The following is an 8625-nucleotide window of genomic DNA, read 5'->3' as shown; positions in this document are numbered from 1 at the left end:
TGTTTTAATCACTATGAAATGCAAGCAAGCTTCAAAATGGAATTGCTGCCACTTAAGTATAGTAATGACATTGCTGGGATTTGTGATATAATTAGAAAGAACTAGAAAATCTTGACTTCTGATAACCATGTTAAACAGATTGTGGGGGAACAACCGAGGTTCTCTTTTAAAAACAACTTGAACCTTAAATGTCTGCTTTCTGGGAATGATTTATCCTCTGTAAATGCTCCTATTTTTTCTAACAGGATCAGAACTTTTTGCTGTCGACATTGTAAAGCTTGCAAGTACATTGCTATGGACAAGAGTTGTACACACCCCGTTACAGGCAAGATATGCCAACCAAAAATATATGCTAATTGTTGCACAGAGAATGTTGCATACCTTGCCAGATGTGATGCCTGGGCTAGTTTTTATGTAGGCAAGACTAACAGAAGATTGAAAGATCTCATCTTACAACACTTAAGTGACATAGACTAAAGAATAATAAGAACGCACTATTTCAACATAAGAACAGTTATCCACAACATGATTTTTCTTTTTTAGTCTTTCAGATCTGCAGATTGACCAGAAGAGGTGGTGATTTATGCAACTTCACTGAAGTTGCAGAAGCACAATGGATAGCAGATCTACAAGCTGATAAAGCTCCTGGTTTAAATACATACTTTCCTTTGAAGCCTGTGTTGAGAGAACACAGGCTTCAACATTGAGTTGTTATTGGTTTGGACTTGATTTTGGGTTGGTTTCGACTGGCCAATGACATTCTGGATGAAGAAGGTGTGGTCCAAATGGCATCATTTGATTGGTTGTTATGTTCTATTTAATTACTTTTTTTTTGTGAATGACGATCCGATGAAGGAAGTTTTTGAAAGCGCTTATTCACTCTTTTATGTTTTTATGCATGTTTTAGCCACAGGTTTTAATTAAATTCATGCTCACATCCTTGGGAGTCTTATTTGGTCTTGTCTTTACGATTGTTTGTTTGGTGGATCCGGACAGACTTCTTGACTTCGTTAGTTGGTGTATTTTTCTTCCTCATTTATCTATATATTACAAAACATCTAACCACTGATCAATAGCAATTCCAATAAAGGTGAGCATTTTAGCTTTCTCCTTTTAAATAATACAAACATTCCAGAACATTACTCATGCCTTAGAGACCATAGTCTATTTAATATAAAACTTGATTCCTTCAAATTCAGAAATAATTCTTACATCACTCACCTCATTGAAAATGTCTTTGTCTACAGATGTACTAGTTAAAATTAAATGCCTTATTTCAATTTTAAAACTGTCCCCATTAACTGATCACATAGCAGCTCTCTCATCTAACATTCCTTCATTTTTTTCTAGCTTTTTGTTTTCTTTTTATGTTATGCTTAATTACTCTTTGCATTATAACTTTAACATCTTCAGTTCCAGATGTTCCTACCATACTTTACTTCCCTCACTTTGCAAACAGTCATATCCATTTTCTACTTCTACTTTTTCTCCATACCTTTCAGTTGTCCCTAATTTTGTATAAAGTCCCTGATTTTGACTTATGTTTTGCCCTGCCCCTTGTATTTTGTTCCTGGTAACCTACTGAGAACTACAATGAGCCATGTAAGACACTGGAGTTTCATACTTCCTACTGTTCAGAAAATACATGCTGATGCAAAATATGTCATTCTATCAACTTTTTACATGAATTGGAATAACATTTTAAGAATTGTCCCTGATTCCACTTTGTCTCCTTTTATTTTTGGCTTTGCTCCAAGTTCTTTAACAAATAGAGAAGTATGTTTCTCTTTTACTCTCTTGAACTTCTTTCATTACTTTTTTTTAGCTGTGCAAACTCACCTTGAGCATTTCATTGATTTCTGATGTGCATCCCTGCACATTTTCTAGTTCTGCAAATCAGTATTAGTTACTGAAGAATTTCACGTTATCAAATCACAGCTGGAACTCATACCTCGTAAACTCTTAGAGCAAGACATCTGGACAAAGCCATAAATAAAAGTGGGACAAAGGTCCAAAAATTGGGGCAAGTTTTAAATATCGGGCTTACAAACTTAGAATGTTAATGGAATAACAGGTTTTGCATTAGCATGAGTTTTCTGAAGGGCATGAAGTCTGAAACTCAAATCTCTGTCATTTTCCAACTTCAGTCTTTAATGATTTGCCACTAATTTGCCTGAGAAACACAATTTTATGAAAAACAGACCAAAAATATGAGGCAAAACTCTGGACATTCTCTGAAAATCTGTACATTTGAGAGGTATGCTGAAACTTCAGATAGCAGACTCCCCAGCAAAAAAAAAAAAAAAATAAAACAACACTGATCAACACTGCCAGGGAAACCTAAACATAATCCCAAGAGTTGCCACTATTCATTAAATTTTCCCTGTGTTATTTTAAACTGGAAAGACTGGCATAGCTGTCAAAATCTTTATCTGTAATTATAATTTATTTATTTGTTTTTTTGTTTACCAAGAAAGTCTGACTGGGTTACATAACCCATGGTGAAAAACTCCAAGAAAAAGCAGATATAAAATACAGTATGCTTAGACAAACTGCAGAGAAAGGATAGCATACAAAATAATGATATTCATTAAAAATTGAATAAGCAGGAATGGATCTATTATTCAACGGTATAGTGTGATGTAAGTTTTAGAAAGTGACATTGGTGCAAGTTGCAGAGCATCAGTGGTGGAAGAAATTATTAGCACAAATCATATCTCTCAAACTCTTAGCACAAAAAATCTGGACAAAGCTAAAATTAATGGGGGGACAAAACCCCAAAAATAAGGACAAAATATAAATATTGCTCTTATAAACTTAGAAAGTTGCTAGAACAAAAGGTATTTTGTTACTGTGCATTTTCGGAAGCCTATGAGGTCTGAAATTCGAATGTTAGTCATTATTTAGTAAATTCAGACTTCACTGATTTATCCCAAAAATCCAGAAAACCACAAATTTCATGAGGAACAGACCAAAATATGTGGCAAAAAATGTGGATAGTTGAAAGTTATGGTACAAGTGTGCATTACTACGAATTACATTTACAAGAAATGTGTTTCTGAAATAATCAGGCAAAACAGGCATGCATTTAGGATGCCTTAAAATGTCTTCACTAAAAAACTGGCAGGATAACAACATTTGAAATATTTTTTTTTCTCTGTGAAAAACAGAAAATTTAAAACTGTAGATTGTAAATAATGATTGCAATTTTCATGGTATTGTCCCACAATACCTCTCAATTGTCCATATTTTCATAGAATGTCCAGATTTGTGCCACATGTTTTTGTTTCTCATAAAATCTGTGTTTTCAGGTAAATCACAGAGGACTGAATTCACTGAATTATTAAACACATTTGAGTTTCACACTTCAAATCCTTCAGAAAATACTCCATAATGCAAAACCTGCTATTCTGTTTAAAAATTGTCCCTAATGTTGGGTGGAAAAAACAATCAGGTAAAGTCAAATACAGGTAGGCCCCAGATAAATCACTGGTCAAAACACCCCAATAGAAAGATTTTGCTGTCTTCTGGCTAAGCACAAAACATGCATAGGTACAAAGGTAAATTTTCTTTAAAGCTGTTAGCTATTCAGTGACTATTATTTAGCAAAGCTTCACTAAGCACGAATGAATGTTTGTGGCCCCAAAGTATAGAAGAGATGAAACAGAGGCACAAACCATGCCAGGTGCTAGTGACTTTGGCATCAAATTTGTGCTAATGGGCACCCACAACACAGAGTGACTGCACTCCTACCACAACTGCTGCAGCTGTAAATCAATTGTATGTTATTATGCTAATGTTATCACCTGTCTTTCTTTGTGAGGGACACAATCCCTCTTTGGGCAGTTGTGTACTGCAGAAAAAACTAAAAAATGGCAAATGTCCTGAGATTTTGGGACAAAAAATATTTCCAAAGTTTTCTTAAATAGTTGCATAAAACATTTATTTTCTATCTGAAGCAGACAAATGTAATGGAATAGCATAAACAATTCTAAAATTACAAGAATTAACTTTTATTTGGGGAAAAAGGTGAAGTTCTGTACTTTGCAGTGGCCATGGGTATGTTTTGTCTTGCAAAAAAGTACCACTTTGGGCATTTGAAAAGGTGGCAGTCCTATAAACGTTGCTCATTAAGTCTTAAAACTTCTATGCTCCAGTGTTCCACACAGAAAGGGTTTGCCACACATGACAAATTCAACTGAATACTACTGAATCATGTTAATGCATCAAAATAACTCATTTTAAAAAATTAAGAAAATGTTAATAACCAAGCTGTGAGCTTCCTAGTTGAAGCTAGTAGCAAGAACTTCACATTTTTCCCATTTGTTCTGCCACATTGAGATATGGGAGACATTATCCACATTTTAGAAATGGAAGGCTGAAAGCTATGCTGTTAATAATACCCTTTATGAGGCCCGTATAACATTATACATTACATCAGTTGGTAGTCCGTTTAAATTCCCATTATTTCACTACCTGCGGAAATGTTGTAGCGTCAGCACCTCTGGTGCCTGCATAAAGTTGAACTGCTCTTCAACATGCTCACTTCTACCATCGCAGATACATGAACCTGTTCATGTCGAGGCTTGTCACCAGATTCCCGAATGCACTCCTAAATTCAACATTTAAAGCTAGACATGTTTTAATTTGTCATTTATTTAAAAAGTGTACTAATAAAAAAGAGGGAAAAAAACAGTTCAGAAATAGGTTAGACTAGAAACTGGAATACATAGAAAATGGCATCTGGCCAGATGAGTGAGTGTCATACCTCTCAAGTGTACCTCATTACAAGGAACGTACCTCATTTGGTGTCTTCAAAAGTTTATGTTCCTCAAAGTTCCACATTGAAAGAGTCTGTCACACATTCAGTGTTAGGAATTTTTTTAAGTGAAATCCATGGTAAATAGAAATTAATCATATTAATTCATTAAAGGATCTTCTTTATAAGTAAAACCAGTATATTTTAACCATCATATGACCTTCCTAGTTGAAATTGTTAGTAAGCCATTAGTATGTGTTCCACATTTTGTCCATTTGTTCCACATTATGAAGGCAAGTGTTCCTCATTTTGGAGATGGAAGGTTGAGAGCTATATGTCCCCACCCACACTCCCCCAAATCTCTCTCTCGCTGTGTGCCATTGTCATCCACACCATTCCGTCATATTTTATTATTGCTTCATGTTGTTGTGTCTTTCGGCTTTTACCGGTTAGGGGTTGCCACAGCGGAACTGCGGTCCGCTAATGATTGGCGGTGGATTTGTACGTGCCGAGTTGCTAGCCCTGACTCACAACCTTCAATGAAGGTATGCCCATTCACGCATGTCTCCACACAGAAGGCGCTCTAGCTGAGAATCGAATAGGACGTCTTATTGTGAGACGACAACGCTACCGCAGCACCACCACTGCAGTTGCTTCATGTGACGCCCCAAAAAATGTCAGATGATGATTTGCCAGCATAGCTCTCAAACCTCTTAGAGCAGGAAATCTGGACAAAGCAATACACAAAAGTGGAACAAAGGCCAAAAAATAGGGACAATTTTTAAAAATTGCTCTTACAAACTTAGAAAGTTGATAGAATAACAGGCACAGTTCTCAACCTTCCATTTCCAAAATGAGGAACACTGGCCATGATAATGTGGAAAAAATGGGCAAAATGTGGAACACATACCAACTGCTTACAAACAACTTCAACTAGGAACGTCATATGATGGTTAAAATATGCTGCTTTTACTTATAAAACGATCTTTTAATGAATTAATACGATTCAGTTCTATTTACCATGGATATCAGCAAAAAAAATCCTAGCACTGAATCAGTGACAGGCCCTTTTAATGTGGAACTTTGAGGAACATGAACTTTTTAAGACCCCAAATGAGGTACGTTCCTCGTAATGAGGTTCACTTGAGAGGTATTTGCAGGCTTTGTATTAGCATGAGTTTTCTGAAGGGTATGAAGTCTGAAACTCAAATGGACATCATTATTTTCTAACTTCAGTCTTTAATGATTTGCCACTAACTTACTTGCCAGAAAAAAACAAAAGTAAGAAGAGGCAAAAATCTGGGCAATCTCTGAAAACCTGTACACTTGCGAGGTACGTTTGCCAGTTTCGATTCAGTCTGCCAACACACTCTCATGCGTCACGGTGACGTCACCAATATATACTATTACTACAATCCTGCCCTGCCTTCCCACGTCTAAATAACAGACTGTCTGTAGTACAAAGTGTGGATGTTTATTTAACTTTAACCACTGTAGTTAGAGGTCCCGCTCTGCCCCTGGCCCTTCATCTTGCTAGCGATTTGAGAAAGACAGGTATGTATGTCTTTTGTTAACAAAGAGGGATTATAGGTCTGAGTTATGGGGTACAATGTGGTTCTGCCTAACACGCACTATTACTACTCTGTAAGCGTGAGTAAGACAGAATTTAGAAAAATGCATACTATCATAATGTTTTTGTAGCGGTGCCTGGATGTATGTTGATCTGAAGATGTGCATACAACTAAGTGAACGATGATGGGGTGCCAAGCTTTCGCACCCATTCGGTGGTGGCAGTAAGGACAACGACAATGGGTGGTAATAGGTAGCATGGCTACAATACCACCGGTACAGTTTGTTTAAACTTGCGGCTCCTGTTGCTCTCTGTTATTAGCGATGTATTCTCAGATTAACACATTTTGGCTAAGGAAGGTAGGTGATCGTGCCCGGTATGTTAAGAGCTGTCTAAACTTATGTCATTTTAGGGAAGTTAATACTACTGTAAAAACTGCACTGTATGTTTCTGGGGAATAGGAATATTCCCCCCAAAACCGAGTTTTATAGTTCTAAGGGATAGAAATGCCTCTTTAAAACTGCATTTTAGGTGCAACATGCTGAAAATGACACTGAGGTAATGCTTGCAGACTTGTATACACTTTTAATAGTACACGGGTTGTGGAGCAGTACGAAGTCAGGACAAGACGGATATTTGTGATAACGTTCGTTCGTCTTCTGGTGTGACAAGACAAGAGTTTTGTCTGTTGGCGTGGTCAGTTGTTGTTGCTTAAATGTTCTTCTTGCAGCCAAGACTGAGTGAGGTTTGTTGCAATCCTTTTATGTTGAATAAAATATTTGAAAAAATAGCGGGGAGTAAGGCATTGTATTAGAAAAGTATTCATCTGAATACATTGCAAGACTGTAGTCTGATGGGGACACTGGGAAGCAAAATTTCAGATCAAGTTGAAAGCTGCGTAATAATTACAGTCGCGTATTTCCTCGTGAATGACACAGTGGAGTAATACTATACTAACTATTTAACTATTTTACAAAGTTAATGCTTCAAATCATTGCTTCTATTCATATATTCTGACATCTGGTGTGTTAAGAACAATCTTTTCTGTCTAGAACTCCCTTGAATCTTATATTTGTGTTTATTGGTGTGTCAGGGGAAGGATAGCCATTCCCCCCACCGAAAAAAAAACCAGGGAAATCTGAACCTTAGTAAATAATTGCCTTCAAAAGCTGTCTGGCCAGGTAGCATTTTAATTTTGAGGTGCTAAGTATTGAAAGGAACAAAACATTTTTCTCATAGCTCATCCCATATACTAACTGTGCATTCTTATTTTAAATGCAGTTTGAAGCATAATGTTAAACTTAATCAGGCTTCTGTAATCCCAGTTTTAAATCCCAGTGCCAAAGAAAGGTGGGGATACAGAAACTGTATTGCTTCATGTTTTTTGTATTTACAAGGATGTTAGCACTTTCTGTTTTAAGGGTCTTGACAATTAACTTGTTCACGTAAGTTAATATGTATTCTGATTCTTATGATTTATAATTTTTATGCTGTCCCAACCCCCCATGCCCGAACTTTGCTGCCCTTTGTGTAGGACATCCTCACATTGTAAATGGCGGTTTTCACTTCATTGGGTGATGTCATAATCTGCATTAGTCACATCTCCTCAACAGGGTATGCTAAAATGTTACTGAATGGCATTGTTATTGTGGACATGTGCAATGCGATGTTAAACACTGTGAAATTTCTACACACAGAAACCAATCACCAGTTGAGTTCTCCAGGTTTCTGTGCTGGGACCTGTCCTGTTTGACATCTACTTTTCTGAAGTAAACATCAATACCAAAGGGCTCTGGCTGACTACGTTTGTAGACTGCAAGCTAGGAGTAGTCACTGAATCCCCAAATGACTTAGCATCTATATCACATTATCGAAATGTGAAAATATCGAACGGCTGAAATATCGAATATGCCGTTCATTGAAGCCGTTCTTGTCCCACTAATTATATATACCAACTCCAAGATCACACTACAGTGAAGAAAGGGTAAATTTTCTGATCCTCACTGTACAGCGATCTCACAAAAAACATTTTGATGAACAGCATATTCAATATTTCAGCCTTTCGATATTGTCACTTTTCAGTAATGTGATATAGACCCATGACTGCGCCATCCAGAAGGAAGGTTTGTCTCAAACAAATAACTGGTGCCAAAATCATGGACTGAAACTAAATGTCAAAAATACATTACTGTAGAATTTGGGAAGTTATCTACCCCAAGGAACTACCACAGTGGCAATACACTCCTAGGGTTGACCTAGTTGTTCAAAATTTAGTAATATGTGTGGACAGTGGCCT

At 36.7% G+C, this 8625-nt stretch overlaps 1 protein-coding gene across 1 annotated transcript in view; it reads left to right on the top strand.

Annotated features, from left to right (window-relative positions):
* The first annotated feature begins 6168 nt into the window (after positions 1-6168).
* The window catches only part of LOC122789927 (cationic amino acid transporter 3-like), a 43418-nt gene continuing 40961 nt past the window's right edge, over positions 6169-8625 (top strand). The window contains exon 1 of the mRNA XM_044057399.1: positions 6169-6313. The gene's annotated coding sequence lies outside the window, so the exon portion shown is untranslated. The remainder of the gene's footprint in view (positions 6314-8625) is intronic.

The sequence above is a fragment of the Protopterus annectens genome, chromosome 15.part0 (genome assembly GCF_019279795.1).
Source record: "Protopterus annectens isolate FY-2018-M chromosome 15.part0, PAN1.0, whole genome shotgun sequence".
Classification (NCBI taxonomy): Eukaryota; Metazoa; Chordata; order Ceratodontiformes; family Protopteridae; genus Protopterus; species Protopterus annectens.
This window is presented reverse-complemented; position numbering and strand designations above follow the sequence as displayed.